The 20,252-nt window shown below is 51.9% G+C and overlaps 1 protein-coding gene and 1 long non-coding RNA gene across 3 annotated transcripts in view; one reads left to right on the top strand and one right to left on the bottom strand.

Annotated features, from left to right (window-relative positions):
- DENND2A (DENN domain containing 2A) overlaps positions 1 to 8,038 on the bottom strand; it is a 103,004-nt gene extending 94,966 nt beyond the window's left edge. Inside the window, exon 1 of the mRNA XM_072777437.1 lies at positions 7,600 to 8,038. The gene's annotated coding sequence lies outside the window, so the exon portion shown is untranslated. The remainder of the gene's footprint in view (positions 1 to 7,599) is intronic.
- A 947-nt stretch (positions 8,039 to 8,985) lies between these two features.
- On the top strand, positions 8,986 to 12,631 carry LOC140605228 (uncharacterized). Of its 2 annotated transcripts, none has more exons than XR_012007932.1 (3): positions 8,986 to 9,086; positions 11,908 to 12,027; positions 12,210 to 12,631. It is a non-coding gene; the product is annotated as an uncharacterized lncRNA (long non-coding RNA). The 2 variants fall into 2 exon arrangements; XR_012007931.1 differs by lacking the exon at positions 8,986 to 9,086 and adding an exon at positions 9,251 to 9,664.
- The last annotated feature ends 7,621 nt before the right edge of the window (positions 12,632 to 20,252 follow it).

Consider the following 20,252-nt stretch of genomic DNA (forward strand, 5'->3'; position numbering starts at 1 on the left):
AGCTTGTGTATGTTTGTTGATTGTCACCAACACAGACGATGACATGGACCAGATGTAAAGGATGACAGGGGCCACAAGATGCTGGGGAGTTTTACTAGGGGTTGCATGATCACATACTTCATTCCAAATCTGAGCCACTCTCTCCTACAACTCACAGTCTTAAGTAGAGAACCCCTCCTGAGCCCCCAGAGAGCTGGAGACATTTTCTGGCATAGAAGCCCAGAGCACCTGCAAGCTGCTTTTAGAATCTCCTCTGCATCTTCCTGGTCACCACCCCTGACCAAGTCTGCGGCTGAGAAACTGGCCCACTGGCCCATACAGCTGCAGGGGATGCAAGTTCTAAATCTCAGGCCACCCCATCACCCCTGCCCAGTGATCAAATTGGCCCTCTATGCCTTCTCCCCCAGCTAACTTCTCCCTTGACCATGCAAGGGCAGTTTTAATCCTGATGGGCTGCATGATCCCATCCAAGTGCCTTTGCCTGGTCATCTGGGGGTGACTGAGCCTGTAACTCCCAGAGACATGAAAAGCACAGATAAAATTACAGCTGCTTAAAGAAAAAAAAAATTACAGCTGCTTTAGTGTTTCCAAATTGCTGAAAAAAGGTTGTCGGTTATTATTTTTCTCATGGTGAGCTGGGGGTTGGCAGGGGCAGTAGTATCCATCTCCTCTGACTCTTTTTGGGGGAAAAAGTTCATGTGTAGCACCTGACTGACCCCTCCTCTTTCCCTGGGCTGAGGGCTCTACTCTGGGGGAGTTAAAAAAGGCTGGGGGGCAGAGGGACAATACAAACTCATGTCTGCTTATGTCGGTGCACCAGGACCAGCAGGGAAAATGGGCACCACGGCCAAATCTCCTCCTTTCCCAGGGCAGCTGTGAGTTGCAGTTTCCAAGGACAGTCCCAGCATAGATCTGTTGTAGACCAATTAACAATTTATCTTAGGGACACCTGGGTGGCTCAGTGGTTGAATGTCTGCCTTGGGCTCAGGTCGTGATCCCGGGGTCCTGGGATCCAGTCCCACATTGGGCTCCCTGCAGGGAGCCTGCTCCTCCCTCTGTCTGTGTCTCTGCCTCGCTCTCTGTGTCTCTCATGAATAAATAAAATCTTTAAAAAAAAATTTATCTTAAGTGCTCACTTTTTACTTTCAAAGTGTCCCAGTCTGTATATATGGTTGCCCTATCCACAACCCAAAGTGGATTTCCAGAATACTTGGTGCTAAGTCAAACGCAACCCTACCGTATCTCTTTTTGAGAAGCAAGGAAGGGATCCCTGGGTGGTGCAGCGGTTTGGCGCCTGCCTTTGGCCCAGGGCGCGATCCTGGAGACCCAGGATCGAATCCCACATCGGGCTCCCGGTGCATGGAGCCTGCTTCTCCCTCTGCCTGTGTCTCTGCGCCTCTCTCTCTCCCTCTGTGACTATCATAAATAAATAAAAATTAAAAAAAAAAAAAAGAGAAGCAAGGAAGTATGAGGGAGAAAGGGGAGGCACTTTGGATTATTGCACTGGGATGACTCGTGTATAACCTACCCCACCCATCCCACGTTTCCGCCTACACAATATGTAGACTCATGGTTATGTGGGATCAAGGTTATTGGAACACGAAACCAACAGTCAGAGACAAATTAAATCAGTTTGCTGGATATCAACCTACAAAATATAATAAACTTCTTATAAATTATAATTTTAATATGCTGCCTATTTTAATAAAACTCAAAATAGTAGATTCCCTTTATGAATGTACCACACTGTGAATTTTAATTTTTGTATTAACTTAAATAGAAACTCATAGTAAATTCGGTGGGGAACCGGGGAGGAAACACTTGGGGTAAGAGAGAGAGAGGTTGGGGCACCTGGGTGGCTCAGTTGATTAAGCATCTGCCTTCGGTTCAGGTCATGATCCCAGGATGCTGGAATCAGTCAGGCTCCTTGCTCAGTGGGGAGTCTGCTTCTGCCTCTGCTCCTCACCCTGCTCCTGCACACATTTTCTCAAATAAATAAAATCTTTTAAAATGAGAGAGAGAGAGGTATAATATAATAATATATTTTATAATTTTTTTTAAGATTGAACATCAGAATCTCATTTTTGGGATGTCCATCACTGGGCCCAAATATATTCAATATGCATTTGGCTTTGAAATCTTTTTTTTTTTTTAAGATTTTATTTATTTATTCATGAGAGACACAGAGAGAGAGGCAGAGACATAGGCAGAGGGAGAAGCAGGCTCCATGCAGGGAGCCCAATGTGGAACTCAATCCCAGGACCCTGGGATCACACCCTGGGCTGAAGGCAGACGCTCAACTACTGAGCCACTCAGGCGTCCCTGAAATCTATGTTTTTTTAAAGATTTTATTTATTTAGTAGAGAGAGAGAGAGAGAGAGACGCAGAGAGAGAAGCAGGCTCCATGCAGGGAGCCTGACATGGGACTCGATCCTAGGTCTCCAGGATCACGCCCTGGGCCGAAGGCGGAGCTAAACCGCTAAACCACCGGGGCTGCCCCCCCACCCCCCGAAATCTATTTTAATCTAGCGATTATACTTATAAGAATTTATCTTATAGAAATACTGGAACAAATGCCAGAGAGTGTTTGTAGTGGCTAAAATCAGAAACAACCCAGGGTTCATCAACAGGTAACGTGTTAAACTAATAAAGGCAATCCACACTGAAGGAACACCAGGCGGCTGCAGAGAAGAATGGCACGATGTACGTCCCACATGGACTTATTTTCACAAACTGCTGTTCAATTATGACAGTATGCACCCATTTCCGTAAGCAAACATATTACATACAAAGAAAAGAAAGGTCGGGGGGGATCTGGGATATATACCACACACTGATTGCCTCAGGGAGGGAGACAGTATGTGGTTAACTTTCATTTTTTTTCGTTTTATTCTTTATGTATTGCTTAAATGTTTTCCAACAAGCAGAACTTTCACAGTTTACACAGAAAGATATATGTATAAATAAAAGTATGTGTATAAAAGTCAACTAACGGGGATCCCTGGGTGGCTCAGCGATTTGGCGCCTGCCTTTGGCCCAGGGCGTGATCTTGGGGGTCCCGGGATCGAGTCCCACATCGCGCTCCCTGCGTGGAGCCTGCTTCTCCCTCTGCCTGTGTTTCTGCCTCTATCTATCTCTCTCATAAATAAATAAATAAATAAAATCTTAAAAAAAAAAGTCAACTCACAATTTTCAAGTACGCTTTTTAAGAAAACAAAATCAGCAAAGGAAATGCAGCTGATACTGTGCTTGCACTGGTGTGACAAGCCCTCCTGATAAGACACACAGCCCTGGGGTACCCTGGAAAGATGGTCATGGCCACAACTTCCCGTCCTGGCCCTGCTCAACAGCTCGATCCTGCTCTCATTTCCTTCTGAAGGGGAGCCTGGAGCCTCTTGGTTCCCACCACTGAGGGAAGCCTACCTCTTCCCTGAGCTTGCCACGAAGGTGACTCACCCCTTCCTTCCCTAAGGCCAGGGGAAAAAGATAACAGTTTTTGGCAGTTCAGCCTGTTAGAAAAGAGGGTCTGGGGCTCACCTCTCTTCCAGGCGACTGCAGGCCAAGGATGGATGCGTCCAAGGGAAGCCAAAGACAAAGCAATTCTGGGCTGCAGATGGCAAAGGGCTTAGCTTCTATGCAAGCGGAGAGTCGACAGGATACGTTTTTGCTCAGATCAGACAATGATCTTAGCACAAGGGTAAAAGATGGTCTGACTCTGGCTTCTCAACATACTCTGTCTTTGGACATCAAATGTAGAAAACTGAGGCATGCGCTCACCTCATTTTCAGGTGACTGAAATATAATTAAAAGGGCAGATGCGCCTGTCAACCCCGATGGGTAGCCAACACAGGGTTTCTTGTTGTTGTTTTGTTTAGATTTTATTTATTTATTTATGAGAGACACATAGAGAGAGGCAGGGACATAGGTAGAGGGAGAAGCAGGCTCCCTATGGGGAGCCCGATGCAGAACTCAATCCCAGGCCCCCAGGACCCTGGGATCATGACCTGAGCCCAAGGCAGAAGCTCAACCACTGAGCCACCGAGGTGTCCCTGTAGGGGGGTTTAAAGACAGCCTGCGGTACCTGTGGAGGCCATCTGGCTCTGTGGAGGAATAAGGCTCCATGGCTGGACACAGGAGACTGGGCATGACACAACGCTGGTCACTCATGAGTACCTGTGAGACATTCCACAGGCCCCCAAGAAGCAAAAAAGATGGGGCTGGGATTCCAGAGAGTAAAGGAAGCTGAGCCAACTTTGCCCACTGCCAGAGAAACGAATGCCTACAAGGTATATTTGAATGTTGTTGGGAAAGTCATCCAGCCTCAGAATTTCCCTTTATTAACCTGTCAGAATTCAACCCTTAGAGATTCATTCTTTTTGATTGAGACTTTATGGATGTTCAATTGCAAACTAATTCTCTGTTTCTTTCCCATACAGAAGACATGGGTCAGAAAACAAATACACTTGAATATCAGGAGGCAAGGAGAATCCAGAACTCAGAGGCTCAGCACTCAAGAAAAGCAGACTTATGTGGGTTCCAGGCAGAGACAATGGTGCCAAAGTTTCTCAGTTTGGGCTAAGGTGCAGCACTAAACAGAACAGGATCAGGGAAATCTAACTGCAGAAGCCTTGTGATTATGCTTTTAGAATTTCTATTTTTAAAAAATACTTCACATACATACTTAGTTTCACACGAATGTGTCTGCCACCAGCCTTTTTACATGTATCTGTTCAGGTTGGCTTTAAACCCTGATGTTGATGGCTGCTCAGCCATTTGATTCCATAATGAGTAAGAGGCTTCCTAATCTTAAAGTTTATGGGGTCCTTGCTTTTGGAATCTGTCACCCACTGTGATGAACCCTTTATGTGACTGTTAAAGCAGCAGCTCTCACCTTTGGCTGCACCTTAAGATCACCTGTGACCTTTCAAAAATACTGATGCCCACGGGATCCCTGGGTGGCGCAGCAGTTTAGCGCCTGCCTTTGGATCAGGGCGTGGTCCTGGAGACCTGGGATCGAATCCCACGTCAGGCTCCCAGTGCATGGAGCCTGCTTCTCCCTCTGCCTGTGTCTCTGCCTCTCTCTCTCTCTCTGTGACTATCATAAATAAATTAAAAAAAAATTTAATCCATCTAGGGTGGGGCTCAGGCATCTGTTGCTTTAAAAAAAAAAATGCTCCCCCAGGACATTTAAATGCGTGTGTGGTTTTTTTTTTTTTTTTTTAAGATTGTATTTATTTACTTGAGAGAGAGCAAGAGAGAGCAAGAGAGAAAGAGAGAGAGAGCATGCAAGCCCAAACAGGGAGAGGCAGAGGGAGAAGCAGAGTCCCCACTGAGCAGGGAGCCTGATGCGGGGCTCGATTCCAGGACCCTGGGATCATGACCTGAACTGAAGGCAGATGCTTAACCAACTGAGCCCCCCAGGCGCCCCTAAATGTGTATTCCAAAGTGCACCCTGAGTTACAAATGTTAAAAAAACGTGATGGGGGTGGGGAGTAGAAATCGGATACCTACTCAATGCTAATAGAAGACATCTAAAATTAGCAAAAAGACGGTTTAAACAGTAGCAATGCACTGACCTAAATGCTGCAGGTTCTATTCCTTCCACAGAAAGCAAAGGGAAGGACCCAACCAGGAGGTTTGTGACGGAGTCTGCAGACCTGCCCAGCTCACCTGTCCTCTCAGTTCACACTCCCTGTTGTCCTGCGACATTCCTTGTGTTTCAGCAAACACGGTTCCCAACCTCCCAGGCCCAGGCCGCTCTCAGAATCTCTGGTCTCTGGAGTCGCACCCTTTCCCCACCGCCAGGAGCAGGCTTAAAACATCAGGTCTGAGGGTAGAAAGGCTGGGACCACGGTAGGGGAAGTGGACTTGCCCATCTGAAAGGACTCCTCAAACTCTGCTCCCACTCCCCACCTTCCTTTGGTCGGGATTTCTGGGTGCTCACTGCCCTAGCAGACTCGAGTCTGGTCTGGACCATACTATGACTTGCCTGCTTCCCCATCACGGTGGGAACCCGGGGTGCTCTGCAGGTCACATTCATCAGAGCGGGTGTCATCTCTTCCTACACTTAAGAAAATGGGCTCCTCCACCCCGAATTCCCCTGGCCCCAGCTGCCTGCGCTGCGGCTGCCCCCAGGCCTGAGCTGACTCTCAGCAGTCCACAGAAATGCAGTAAGTTCCCAAGTCATCACAGGAAGATGCTATAGGAAGATAGTCATGTGGAATTTTATCTTCCCATCTTTTGTAATACTGACAATGAAGATTGTTTTTTTCTATGTCACTCTTTAGTCTTTACACAAAGTTCCTCATGACAAATTCCCTGTTGAGTTAATTCCAGGAAAAAATTTTGTTCCGAAAATTAATTTGCAAGCTTTCTGTTGTCAGAAATCCAAAACTGTGCAATCCAGTGTATTTTTGTTTGTCTCTAAGCTGCCAGAAAACTTAGAGCCAGATTCATTGTCCAAGTGTTGTAATCTGCTCCACTCAGGCCATTCAAAATATCCACTCCTTGTGCTTTGCTTTGTTTTCTCCTGAGCTTTGGGGCATTTGGTTTTGGCCTAAGTTACCTCACCTGCGCCTGAAGCCTGTCATCAAGTCCTACCTCTATCTCTTGGATCCTTCCATCATACCTCAGCATTGCCAATCATCTGTGCGTCAGTAACTCTGGCCTGGGCCCTGCACGGCCTTGGTCTCCATCCCATCCTCCTCCAGACCTCCACCCAACAACCAGAGCAGGCTTTCTAGGACACCCAGCTGAAGCCATCACTTCAGCTTCCTTCCCTGGGGGCACACCGTGAATTCTACCCACATTTGCCTCCCCCTCCCTCCCTTTCGGTGCATGGTGTGTGCTTGCTTGCCCTTTCCTCAGGCTGGAACAACCTTCCCTACTTTGTTTTCTCAATGAAGAGGTTTTCCAGGGTTCAGTCCCAGCATTACCAACTCTGCCGGGCCTCCCCAGAGCTGGGCCACCCAGCTCTGGGTGCCGCTACTTGCAGCACTCACAGCCAGGGCAGCCTATGACTGGTTTGCCTTTTTTTTTTTTGTCTTTTAAATTTTATTTATGTATTTGCATTTTTAAAAAGATTTTAAAGTGATCTCTATACCCAGTGTGGGGCTTGAACTCACAAACCCCAGTATCAAGAATCCCATGTGCTACCAAATGAGTCAGCCAGGTGCCCCTGGTTTTAATTTTTTGACTACCCCAATCAATGGTAGGTTCTGGAAAGCAGAGAGCTATTTTATTCACCCCTAACGCCTAGCACAGAGTAATCAAGTGAATGATTACACAACACAGGGAGCCTTCAAGTCTTCCCAGTAAAAGGACTGAAGGCCATCCTCCTCCGCCAGCATTTTCACTTAGACTCCCCCTGCCCAAAAAAAAGGAGTCACCGTTTGCCGTTGACTTCTCACAGAACTCACCCCACCAAAGCAGCCCACCCCAAAGACTTTCTACTCCACTCCTTCGGTGTGTTCAATATTTGACGATGCAGACAGAAAAGACTGTTCTTTTATGTCCTAACCACCAAGGGTGTTAAGAGCTTAATAACAAAATTACAGTAGAGTGCCCGCTACAAACCTGGGGCCCGGGGGCCATCGTTACCTGAGTCCTTGGGGGCATCAGAGAAGTCCCATCCCCGCCGCACATGTCCACACCAGCTAGAGTTCCACATTCACACCAGCTAGCGGTCCGCTTGCTCCTGCCCCAGCACCAGCTGCAGAGAGCACAGTCGCCGCACCTCCCGGCCGGCCCGGGCCGAGCCCGCGGCGCACCCCGCTTCCCCGCCGGGGCCCCTCCGCCGAGGTCCGGCTCCCTCAGTGGTTTCAGACCAGCTCTCTCTGATCCCTCCTAAATATTATCGTGTCTCGTGTCGAGAGACTCCCCCACTGGGCTCCGTCTGCTCCCAAGTCCACTCTTAGGGGGAAAGTGGGAGAAATACGATCATTTAATCATCTTTACCAGCCTGCTTTCCCAAGACTGCAAATGTGACCACAGTGGGGCGGGGGTGGGATCTGGCTGCTGAGCCCCACTCGGTTCTTTCTCTACACTCACTCTCACACTCACGCCCCCTGGAACCCGGCCCGCCAGGGGGCCGGGGCTCGGCCCAGTTCCTGCAGGTTTCCGGGGCGCTGGACAGCCGCTTCCCCCACCCCCGGCCCCGAGGCGCCCCGATGACCCCGCGCCCCCGGGGGCCGTCTGGCCAGCCCTCTGCTCCAGCCCCGCAGGTCCCGCACGTCGCACACGGGAAGCCCGCAGTCGGGGCTGCAGAGGGGCGGCTCCCAGCTCCGGGGGGGGGGGGGCGGCTCCCAGCTCCGGGGGGGGGGGCGGCTCCCAGCTCCGGGGGGGGGCTCCCAGCTCGGGGCGGGGGGGGCGGCTCCCAGCTCCGGGAGACGGCTCCCAGCTCGGGGGGGGGCGGCTCCCAGCTCCGGGGGGGGCAGCGGCTCCCAGCTCCGGGGGGACGGCGGCTCCCAGCTCGGGGGGGGGGCGGCTCCCAGCTCCGGGGGGGGCAGCGGCTCCCAGCTCCGGGGGGGCGGCTCCCAGCTCCGGGGGGGCAGCTCCCAGCTCCGGGGGGGGGGGCGGCTCCCAGCTCCGGGGGGCGGCTCCCAGCTCGGGGTGGGGGCGGCTCCCAGCTCCGGGGGGGCGGCTCCCAGCTCCGGGGGGGGCGGCTCCCAGCTCCGGGGGGGGCAGCGGCTCCCAGCTCCGGGGGGGGCGGCTCCCCCCCGCCCCCCCGCGCCCCGCGCATCCCCTCCTCCGCTCCCCCGGCCCCGGCCCTACCTCCCGGCCGGCCGCGGCTCCGCGGGCTCCGAGGCGCAGCTCGGGGGCGCCCGGGCGGGCGGGGGCGGCGGGCGGCGGGGGCCCGGGGCGCCATGGCCCGCAGCCCCGCGCCCTGCAGTCGGCCGGGCCTCTCCCCGCGCCCTCCGCTCGCGTGCCCGCCGCCGGGCCGCCGCCGTGGGCGAGTGCAGGGCTGCCGCGTCCCCCCGCCCCGCCCCGCCCCGCCCCGCCCCGTGAGCTCATCCGCAGCTGGCGGGCGCCAGGCCGGTTGCCACGGCAACGCCTCTCCCAGGGCCGCGCGGACTCGAGCGGCTCCGGTAAACAGGACCTTCTGCCGGACTCTTCCCCTCGCCGTGGGGTGGGGGTGGCGGGGGGGGTCTGGCGGCTTAACCCCTTCCGTGCTGGAGAGCCAGCGGCGCGGCTGCGGGCGCGGGGCGCAGGCGCGGGAGGGCGACAGCCCCGGCACCCCCACCTCCGTGCGCTCGGGGTGCCCCAGGCCACCCTGGCGGGCTGCAGTCCGGCCCCGGCCCCCAGGATCCGCGCAGCGACAGCCCCGGGCGCCCCGGGCGCGGGCCACGGGGGTCCCCGAGCCGCGCGGGGAGGGGAGTCCGGAGGCGGCCCCCGGAGGGGCGGTGACTCACGGAGGACCAGCCCCCCCCTCGGGGCACACAGATCGCGGACTTAGGGCCGCCCAAGAACACGCGCGCAAGTGCTCGGGGCTCCTTAGCTGAGGACAACGGGGGCCACGCAAGGTTTTTGAGCGGAGGAGTTCCCCGGCGAAAGGGCGATGGAGCCGAGCGTGGTGATTTATGGGCGCGGGGGGAAAACCCCAGGCTCGTCTCTGCACCGGAGGAAAGTCACTCTCGTCTTTGGCTCGGGGCCCCCTAAAGCTCAGGCAAGGAGGGGGAACAGAGATAGAGGTTTAGCATATAAATCCACGAAGGGGGTGTGCAGGAGAGAGGAAAGCAAAGAAAGGATCTCAGAACGTGGGGAACATTGCATGCCGTCTGGGCAGTCCCTGTGGACCCGGGGCCCAAGATTTGAGGGACTGATTTAGACGTCAGTGTGTGTGTGGGGGACTCTGTCTCCTTCTTAGCTGAGGGTTTCCTTCCTCTGTGAGATCTTTGAAGCTTTTCTAGAGCTTCTTAAAGCTTCCTAAACTCCAGCATGCCATACCCATTTCAACTAGCCACCATAAACTTTCAGAATACAAATTTGCAAGCATTTTATTAAAAAGGTATAAGCATTTATGTATGTATTTTTAAAGAATTTATTTATTTATTTATTTATTTATTTATTTATTTATTTATTTATGAGGGAGATAGAGGGATGCCTGGGTGGCTCTGTGGTTGAGCGTCTGTCTGCCTTCCGCTCAGGTGTGATCCCAGGGTCTTGGGATCCAGTCGGCTTCAGACTCCCTGCAGGGAGCCTGCTTCTTCCTCTGCCTGTGTCTCTTCCTCTCTCTGTGTGGGTCTCTCATGAATAAATAAATAAAATATTTAAAAAAAGGGGGGGGATAGAGAGTGAGCAAGTTGGGGAAGGAGTAGAGGGAGAGGAAAATGGAGAGAATCTCAGCTGACTCTTCGATTCTTCGCTGAGCTTGGAGCCCTTTGCAGGGCTTGATCCCAAGACCCTGATATCAGGACCTGAGCCCAAATCAAGAGATACACACTCAATGGATTGAGCCACCCAGGCACCCCAAAAGTATAAGCATTCGTATTATTTTGTTTGCTGAAGCATCATTTAATACATTTTCGCTCCTTTTTTTTTTTTTTTTTAAGATTTTATTTATTTATTCACAGAGAGAGGCAGAAACATAGGCAGAAGGAGAAGCAGCTCCCTGTGGGGAGCCTGATGAGGGACTCCATCCGAGGACCTCGGATCATGACCTGAGCCAAAAGTAGACACACAACCTCTGAGCCACCTAGGCTCCCCCATTTCACTTCCTAAAAAAAGACTAGAAATTTGGCTTCTTAAGGGTTGGGGGTTCGGGGGTATCAGGAGGCAAACTGGCAAAACAGAGCAAATAGCAAATGGAGAACAACTGAGCTGAGAGCCCACCTGGCTGCCTCCCCCAACCCAGTGCACAAAGCAGGCCAGTCACTTACGATTTTGTGGCTTCCAAATTGCCAGGGGCAGGTCAGGTGGACAAACCAGAGAGGAGGCTGGGGAGCTCCTTAGTGGCAACACCTTGGTAGTGGCTGCCACTCTATCTGCTCCATGGTCTTCGAGTTCTAGACACTAATTTGTTTTAGAAGAATCCCCTGCCTCAGTTCATTGGGTCAGACTCTGTTGAGGGATGCTGGGGTCTGTGCTTTGCAAGTTCCCATCCCTGCCTGCCTGTCACAGCCCCCGACCTCAGACCTCATGGCTGTTCCTGTCCCTGGGCTATCCAGTGGCTCTGTGGCCATGGCACGGTCCCTCCTTTCTTATGCAGTCCTGCCCCTGCCACTCCCTGGAGCTGTCCCAGCTGATGTTACCTCTGGTGCATCCCAAGCCCTGGTTCGCCAGCTCCAGAGGTCAGGGTACTCATCCAAGGTGGAGATGAAGGGCAGCCCAGGTGGCCCAGCAGTTTAGCACTGCCTTCAGCCCAGGGGTGATCCTAGAGACCTGGGATCGAGTCCCTCGTCCGGCTCCCTGCATGGAGCCTGCTTCTCCCTCTGCCTGTGTCTCTACCTCTCTCTCTCTCTCTCATGAATAAATAAAAAAAATATTTAAAAAATATATTAAAACAAACCAACAAACGAGGTGGGGATGGACCATCCAACTGTGCCCCCAGCCTTCCCTGTCTATCCTCAGCTTCTCTCCCTGTTGGAAAATAGGCCTAGGGTAGGAGACAGTGCCTGGCCTCAGGTCAGGAAAGGTGTGGATGCAAGGAGGGAGACAGAGTTGATTTTTATTTTTTTAAATTTTTTTAAATTTTTATTTATTTATTTATGATAGTCACAGAGAGAGAGAGAGACAGAGACATAGGCAGAGGGAGAAGCAGGCTCCATGCACCGGGAGCCCAATGTGGGATTTGATCCCGGGTCTCTAGGATCGCGCCCTGGGCCAAAGGCAGGCGCCAAACCGCTGCGCCACCCAGGGATCCCAGAGTTGATTTTTTCTTGATCTTGAATCTTGCTTTTTTCCACCTAGAACAAGCATGGAGCACTGCAGAACCCTCTTACCCCTCCCTCCTCTTCCTTCAGCATCCTGTTGAGGAGCGAAGGCTCTGGAGCAGACTGCTTTGCCCCTCTCAGGATCTCCATCCAGAAGGTGGGAATAGGAACAGTTATAACCAACTTCATCCCCTTGAGGGGATTAAAGCAGATTAACAAGCAAAGGGAGTAGTGCTGGGCCTGGCGCATTGGGGGCACTCCCCGTTACCTCCCATCTGTTACTTTCCTAATCTCTCTCTCTCTCTCTCTCTTTTTTTTTTTTTTTTTTTTTTTTTGCAGGAGCACAAAAGTATTCAGAGTTCAGCAGAAGGGATACCCTGATACTCCTGATACAGGAGTAGTCCTGTATCAGAGTTGAGCTTCCCCCCACCTCTTTTAGGGCCACAGCACAGAGTCTGCTTCTTCTCACCTATAAACCAAGTGAAGGATGACCCAGGGCTGGAAAAAAGCTAGCCTGAAGCCGGAGAGAGAGACTGACCAGGAACCTCCCTCGAATTGTTTAACTTCCCTTCAAATTCCCTTCGGCTGGCTCAGTCAGTGAAGCATCTGCTTTGGGCTCAGGTCATGATCCCACGTTCCTGGGATCGAGTTCTGCATCAGGCTCCCTGCTCGGCGGGGTGTCTGCTTCTCCCTCTCCCTCTGCCCCTCCTTGTGCTCATGCTCTCTCTCTCAAATAAATAAATAAAATCTTTAAAAAAAGATCTGGGCAGCCCGGGTGGCTCAGCAGTTTGGTGCCACCTTCAGCCCAAGGTGTGATCCTGGAGACCCGGGATCGAGTCCCACGTCGGGCTCCCTACATGGAGCCTGCTTCTCCCTCTGCCTGTGTGTTTCTGCCTCTCTCTCTCTCTCTCTCTCTGTCTTTCATGAATAAATAAATAAAATCTTAAAAAAAAAATCTTAGGGACACCTGGGTGGCTTGGTGGTTGAGCGTCTGCCTTTGGCTCAGGGTGTGATCCCGGAGTCCTGGGATCAAGTGCCACATCGGGGTCCCTACATGGAGCCTGCTTCTTCTCTGTCTATGTCTCTGCCTCTCTCTCTGTCTCTCATGAATAAATAAAATCTTTTTAAAAAATTAAAAATAAATAAAAAATTTAAAAAATCTTTTAAAAAATTCTCTTTGGCTGCTAAACATTTACTGAGAGTCTTTCTTTCCAGCAACTTCACATGTGTCATGTCACATAATCCTCCCCACCCCTTTTTTTTTTTTCCTCCCCACCCTTCATAGCAATCCAATATCACCCCTAATGTTTTATGGACAGGAAATCTGTGTTCCAAGAGGCTCTGTGCCTTATTGGCGTTCACACTAGCCTAGGCCTGCCTGGCTCACGCCATGCCCATTGGTACACCAGCTCGCCTGAGAGCAGTGGCTCTGCCCTATGCCAGCCACCTTGGATGGAGATTTCTGGATCAGCATTAATCCACAATCCCGGTTATGCTTCCTGTCTGGAAGGCACAGGCAATGCAGCTCCTCCAGGAGTCTCTGACACCCCTCCTTAGAGCCTGGCTGTCCCCTGCTTGGATCACTGGGACCCATTCCTTCTCAGTCTTTGAGTGACAGCAACCCCTCCTCTGTGTTCCAGCTACCTGCCTGCCAGTGAGTAATGGAAAGGTAGACACACAGCAGATAACAGATGAGAGGTTTGGGTGTTGTTATTTTATTTTTAAAAATTGTATTTAAAATACATTTTTTCTTTTATTTAAGATTATTTATTTGTTTATTCATGAGACACACAGAGAGAGAGGCAGAGACACAGGCAGAGGGAGAAGCAGGCTCCCTGCTTGCGGGGAGCCCCATGTAAGACTTGATTCCAGGACCCCAGGATCATGACCTGGCAGATGCTCAACCACTGAGCCACCCAGGCGCCCACGTTGTTATTTTCTGCAGAAAGCCAGTGTGGGGGAGCAGTCGTTCTCTTATGCTTAGGCTCTCGACGTTTGGATGCCACAGAGCAAGGAAGGAACTTGAGGCGCAGGAGAAAGGCACAGCCTCACCTCGTAGGCCTTTGGCAAAGCTCCTCCACATGGCTCCCATGGCCCACCTGAGCCCCTAGCAGCAGGGCTCCCCGCTCCTGCCCTCCTGAGGGAGCCTCCCCTTCTTGTTCCAACGCCAGCCCATCCTTGGCCATTCTCCCCAGCCTACAGACAGCTGGACGCGGGCGCCTTCCTGGCCGCCCCAACCCTCTTCTGAGGAAGCAAAAGCGAGCCATCCATCTCACCCAAACCTCAAACCTGGGTTTGGTTTGTTCTTGGTCCCAATCAAATGTCATCCAGGAGGTGTGGGAAGGCAAGGGCCGCGTGGAGGCCACCCGGGACGGGGGTGAGTGGCCCGGAGGGGGGCTCTTTGGCCGGTGGGCGCTCCCTTCCTCTGAGGGCTCTGCAGCCTTCTCTCTCCCGCGGCAGCTGCAGGGGGGGCCCCTGACGTTTGTCAGGGTACCACTGGGCATCCCAAAGAATCACTGAATCGGCAAGTCACACAATGACACAGTTTTTGCCTGACAACCATCTGCTGCCCTTCCATGACCCTAGCTTTGGAGGGTCACTCTCTTCCCGCCACAAAGAATTAAGGCTTTCATAGCTGGACAAGGATTAGTGTGTTTAGGACGGAGCAGGGAACCAAGTGACGGCGTTCACCACCCGGCAGCCGCAAATGCTAGGCCTGCCATGCCCTCTCTCATACTCTTTTCTGTTCCTTTCGGGAGACCCAGCTGAGCCTCAGGGAAGGGAACAAGAGTGTGGTGATTTCCATTCTCTTTTTCTGGAGTCACAGATTTCTGCGTCTGAGCAGCTCTAGCTCCTCCTGTTCTCTCTGATTCCAGAACACGCTAGGACAGTCGGATCAGCTCTGTACCCGGCTCTCGCCGCTTGCTTCTCAGAGCTTTCCCTGACCTACTTCCCTGCCAGCTAGACAGTCTCCTCAAACCCGAGGGGAGGGGGTTGCTGGGAATCCCTCCTAACATTTTGATCACACAACATAGTGAGCTGAGAGCTGCACGCACGGACTCAAAACCCGCCAGCTCGTGGCGCCTGGCTAACGTCCCCCCAAGCCCTGATCTCGGCTTTTATTTATTTATTTATTTTTAATTTTAATTTTTCCTGATCTCAGCTTTTAGACCTCCGAATAACCTATATGCACTGGACTGCCTCTCAGAGGCCACACCTCACTTAAAGGAACATGTTTCTGAGAGGCCCCTAATATCTGATCCACTTCTCTGTGTCTCTCAGGTCAACATAGAGGAAAAGATATTGCCCCAAAGGCGAGCCAGGTGACATCTGACTCCCCTAGATAGCAGTGTGACCTTGGGCGTGGTAACTCCCTTTGGTGGGTCTCAGGTGTCTGGGGAGATCAGGCCAGCTGGCCCTCAGCCGTACCCAGCTCCTGCCTTCTTGAATAGGCAAAAAAAAAAAAAAAAAAAAAAAAAGGCACTAAACAGCTGCCAGTTCTCATTCTTTCTGTTCTTTCCTGCCTGGCTGAGCGTGGGCCAGCTAATGCTAAGGCTTTGCAGGGATCACCCAGGAGGTAGCTTCTAACATCAGCCTCTTTTATCAGTGAAGAAACAGCCCAAAAGAGGTGGGCGCCTTGCCTAAGGCCACTGCGAATGAGCCTGGAAGGGCCCAGCAGTCTGACCAGGCACAACCTTGCTGCTTTACCAGGAGGACCGCAGGCAGGAGCTACTGTTCTCAGGTGCCTGGCTTGACAGTAGAGACGTGGAAGGCTGGGGAACGGGAACGGAAGTAGAGGTGGTATTGGCTTATGTGGGTGACCCAGGGCCAGAATTTTCATGCCAGGGTCCAATTCTCTTAGGAGCTGATTGCAGGACCTGGGGCGTGAGGGTGGGGGAGTATAGAGTCAGTCCTGGAACTTTTTTTTTTTGTAAAGATTTTATTTATTTATTCTTTTTTTTTTTTAATTTTTATTTATTTATGATAGTCACACACAGAGAGAGAGAGAGAGAGGCAGAGACACAGGCAGAAGGAGAAGCAGGCTCCATGCACCGGGAGCCCGACGTGGGATTCGATCCCGGGTCTCCAGGATCGCGCCCTGGGCCAAAGGCAGGCGCCAAACCGCTGCGCCACCCAGGGATCCCCTATTTATTTATTCTTAAGGGACATAGAAAGAGGGAGAAGCAGCTCCATGCAGGGAGCCTGATGTGGGACTTGATCCCAGGATTTCAGGATCACACCCTGGGCCCAAGGTAGGCTCTAAACCGCTGAGCCACCCCGGGATCCCCAGCCCTGGAACTTTTTAATTGCGTGACAATTCCCTTGGTTTAGGGTGGGTGGGCGAGGGGAAGCCAATCTAATCTTCCCCACAGGGATCCTCCTGCTGAGGGGCTGGGGTGGCGCCCAGGGATTGCAGTTTTACAAGCACCCCAAGTGTGTTTGGTGGAGGTGGCTCAAGTCCCCACGGGAGACACACTGGGGTCGAGTCTACAGTAGACAAGATCAGGGGCTTCCTTTCCCTGACACCCTGGTCCGAAGGAAATGAGTGCGTGTGTGTTGGGGTGGGAATTGCTAAAAGGGTCTCAACAGAGAGCTGTCCTTCACAGGAGCTAAGCCCGGTGGTTCTCACCTAGGGGCAGCTCTGCTCCCCAGGAGACATTTGGCAACATTGGAAGACATACTTTAAAGTCAATCGGCAAAGGGGGGGGGGGGGGTTGCTGGCATTAAGTGAGTAGAGGCCAGAGAGGCTGCTAAGCATCCTACAAAGCACAGCTCAGCTTCCCCTCCCCCTCGGCGCCCTCCCGTCCAACAAAGAATTATCCTGCCCCAGATTTGAAACGCGTAGAGGTTGACAACTATTGGTTGCTGAGCCCATTCCCCATCTCTATCCCCTTCCTAGGAGTCTTGAACAAGGACTTGCTCTGCATCACATCTGCGCTATAACCACGTTACGTTGGGAAATGCGAAAATCAGTCGTTCGGATCCTGTGAAAAGCTAAGCACCGCCAGGTGGGCCTTTGCAGTTCTTTCCACGCCCACCCCATCCTCCTCCGTGGGGTCGGGGCCGGCGGAGGCGGAGGCGGCTGCGGCGCGCTTCACGGGAGAATGGTGCCCCCTAGCGGTAGCAGAGCTAACTGCATCGGCAGGAACCGCTCCCCGACCTGGTGAGCGGGCTTAGCCGTGAAGAAACTTTGGGGGGGGAGGGGTGGTGGTAAAAAAGGGAGACCATCCAAATGAGAACAAATAGAGGTTATTTATTCAGAGATTTTAAAAAAGATTATTTATTTATTCATGAGAGACATACAGAGAGAGGCAGAGAAACAGGCAGAGGGAGAAGCAGGCTCCCTGCAGGGGAGCCCGATGCGGGACTCGATCCCCCAGATCCCCCAGACTCGGGGGTCACGCCCTGAGCCGAAAGCACTCGCTCAACGCAGAGCCACCCAGGCGTCCCGGATTCAGAGATTTCTATAGCAGGGAAGGCAGCCACCATCACCTGCACGCGGCAGAGACTCAAATACAAGTGGAGACTCAAAAAAAACAAAAACAAACAAACAAACTAACAAACAAAAAACAAAAAAACAAATGGAGACTCAAATGTTAGTGGGACGGGGTTTTTTTTTTTTTTTTTTAAGATTTTATTTATTTATTGACAGAGAGGCAGAGACACAGGCAGAGGAAGAGGGAGAGAAGCAGGCTCCATGCACCGGGAGCCCCACGTGGGACTCAATCCCGGGTCTACCAGGATCACACCCCAGGGTGCAGGCAGCGCCAAACTGCTGCGCCACTGGGGCTGCCCCTTGGACAGGTTTATAGAGGACAAAAAGGCTTCAGCTGTGCCCTAGTTGGAGGTTGCTGGCACAGCGTAGCTGAGGCCTGGGCATCTTCTGTGATCAGGTTTTTTTTTTTTTTTCTTCATGTGATCAGTTTGGAGAGGATATTTGGCTTTCCCTGTTTGGTCCTGAGATGGACGTTGGGGATGAAAATTAGAAAAGCTCGCAGGCATTGACCAAGCCCTGACTGTCCAGGGCCCTTTACTGCCGAGGCTGCGGGTTAGAGTTCTAATGTCACCTACCTGGCCAGGGTCTGTTTGTAGATTTAGTCTCTTAATTCAGTAATCATCCCAAATACATTTCCTGCTGTTACTAATCCTGAACCAGATTACATAAAATGATCTATGTGTGAGAAGCTGCTTGCTTACAAATCAACATAAGCGATTTTTATTTTTTAATTTTTTTTTTAAGATTTTATTTATTTATTCATGAGAGACACACAGAGAGAGAGGCAGAGACACAGGCAGAGGGAGAAGCAGGCTCCCTGCAGGGAGCTGTTCGTGGGATTCAATACAGGGTCTCCAGGATCACCCCCTGGGCTGAAGTCAGCGCTAAACCACCGCTGGGCCACCCGGGCTGCCCCAACATCTGTGATTTTTAAAGGCTGCCCTCACAAATTCTGATTTAGAGTTCATATTTGATAGAATTGTGTGATTTGGGGGCCCATGAGCCTTAATATGGATGACATCATTCTCCTCATTGACATTCACATGGGCCCCAGGAATCCCTCAACTTCATCTGCTTGGGTGACTGTAGCTCCTTGAGAAATTGCACCTTCACCACCACCATCAGTACCCCCTCTACCTCCACCACTACCTCTAGCACCATCACCACCATCACCTCTACCATCTCTACCACCACCATCAACAGCACCAGCACCTCTACCTGCATTACTACCTTTAACATCATGACTGCCGCTACCAATACCAACACCACTTCTGCTACCACCAATGCCACCCACCTCTACCTCTACCACCACAACCACCACCACCACTTCTACTACCACCAGTACCACCATCACTGTCACTACCTCTACTTCTACCACCACCACCACTACCAACACCAATACCATCATCACCAGCTCTACCACCATTAGGGACCCCATTACCCCCGCCATCACTGTGTTTCTCTCTACCTTGCTGTCTAGAGCCATATGACCTTCCTTTGCTTCTTCCAGGTTAAACACACCCCTCCCTCAAGTCCTCACACTTAACTCCTTCCTCTTGAGGGCTTTATTCTTTACATGTCTGAACTGTTGTGCCCAAGATTGCGGATCCACCAAGGAGCCGACACCGATGCAAGTGCACTAGGGTTTATTAGCAAGCTCGAACTTGGGTCCAAGTATACCCGACACAGCAGAGCAGGGATTTGGACCCCAAGTGGGTTACAGCTGGGTTTTTTATAGGCTGGTCTAGGGGATTTTCAGAAGGGATGGAAGAATTTCTCAAGTTCTGTTTACATTTTGATATGGGGCTTTTAAGGGCATTGAGCTCTGTTCTCATTCTAATATGGGACTTTCTACCACAGATGTGGGCTCTGTTGTCTTTCTGATACAGGATTCTCTGCCAAGGGCAATTCTGAGCTCTGTTGTCTTTCTGATATGGGATTACCTGCTGAGGACCTTGAGGACATTCTGCAGTTTTTCCTATAAAGTTCAGCTCTTATTCACAGGGGCCTAAGATGGCTGTACTTGTGCTAATGCTAAACTTGAGGTGGAATGGCCTTGATTTTTCTCGGCCTCCACATGAACACCCTCCCACCCTTCCTCTCCAAAGTAGCCACCATCCTTTGGGTTCTCCCAATTCTCCATTTCTTTCATGCTCTTGCCACACTTTGAAGTTGCACATTATGGGTTCCTCTGTCCCTCATCAGCAGTCAGCTGGTAAGGGTAGGATGTGTCTCCATGTCCCGGGGCCTAGCATGATACCTACCTCAATACATATTATGGAGCCTTGATAATATTAGGTTCTGCTTAAGAAATAACTATTGGGGGAAGCCCGGGTGGCTCAGCGGTTTAGCGCCTGACTTCAGCCCAGGGCGTGATCCTGGAGTCCCCGGATCGAGTCCTACGTCAGGCTCTCGGCATGGAGCCTGCTTCTCCCTCTGCCTGGGTCTCTGCTTCTCTCTCTCTCTCTCATTAATAATAAATAAATAAAATCTTAAAAACAAAGAAATATCTATTGGGCTCAAAAACTATTGGTTGCATGAATAAGCATGGTCTTTCAGGAGCCACTCCTCAAGGTCCAAACACATTCCCCAAATCACTGCAGCCTGGTGCTCTAGGTCCTGGGATGACCTCCCCCCATCCCACCCCCCGTCCTGCTTAGCTGAAACCCCAACCAGTGTGCAGAACGGGCTCTCCAGTCACGGCGCGTCTCGGCGTTTCCACGCTATTTGGAAGGAAAGCTACGAAGACGTTGGTGGAGACACAGGCACGGGGAGGGGAGGGCACACAGGGCGCCTCTGCGTTTTGCGTTAAATCTGCTTGTGGAACCCGGGACCCGAGGGCCAGGCGGGCTGCGGGCGTCCCCGCGGCTTCCGCTTTAAGGGGC

The sequence above is a fragment of the Canis lupus genome, chromosome 15 (genome assembly GCF_048164855.1).
Source record: "Canis lupus baileyi chromosome 15, mCanLup2.hap1, whole genome shotgun sequence".
In the NCBI taxonomy this organism is placed as follows: domain Eukaryota; kingdom Metazoa; phylum Chordata; class Mammalia; order Carnivora; family Canidae; genus Canis; species Canis lupus.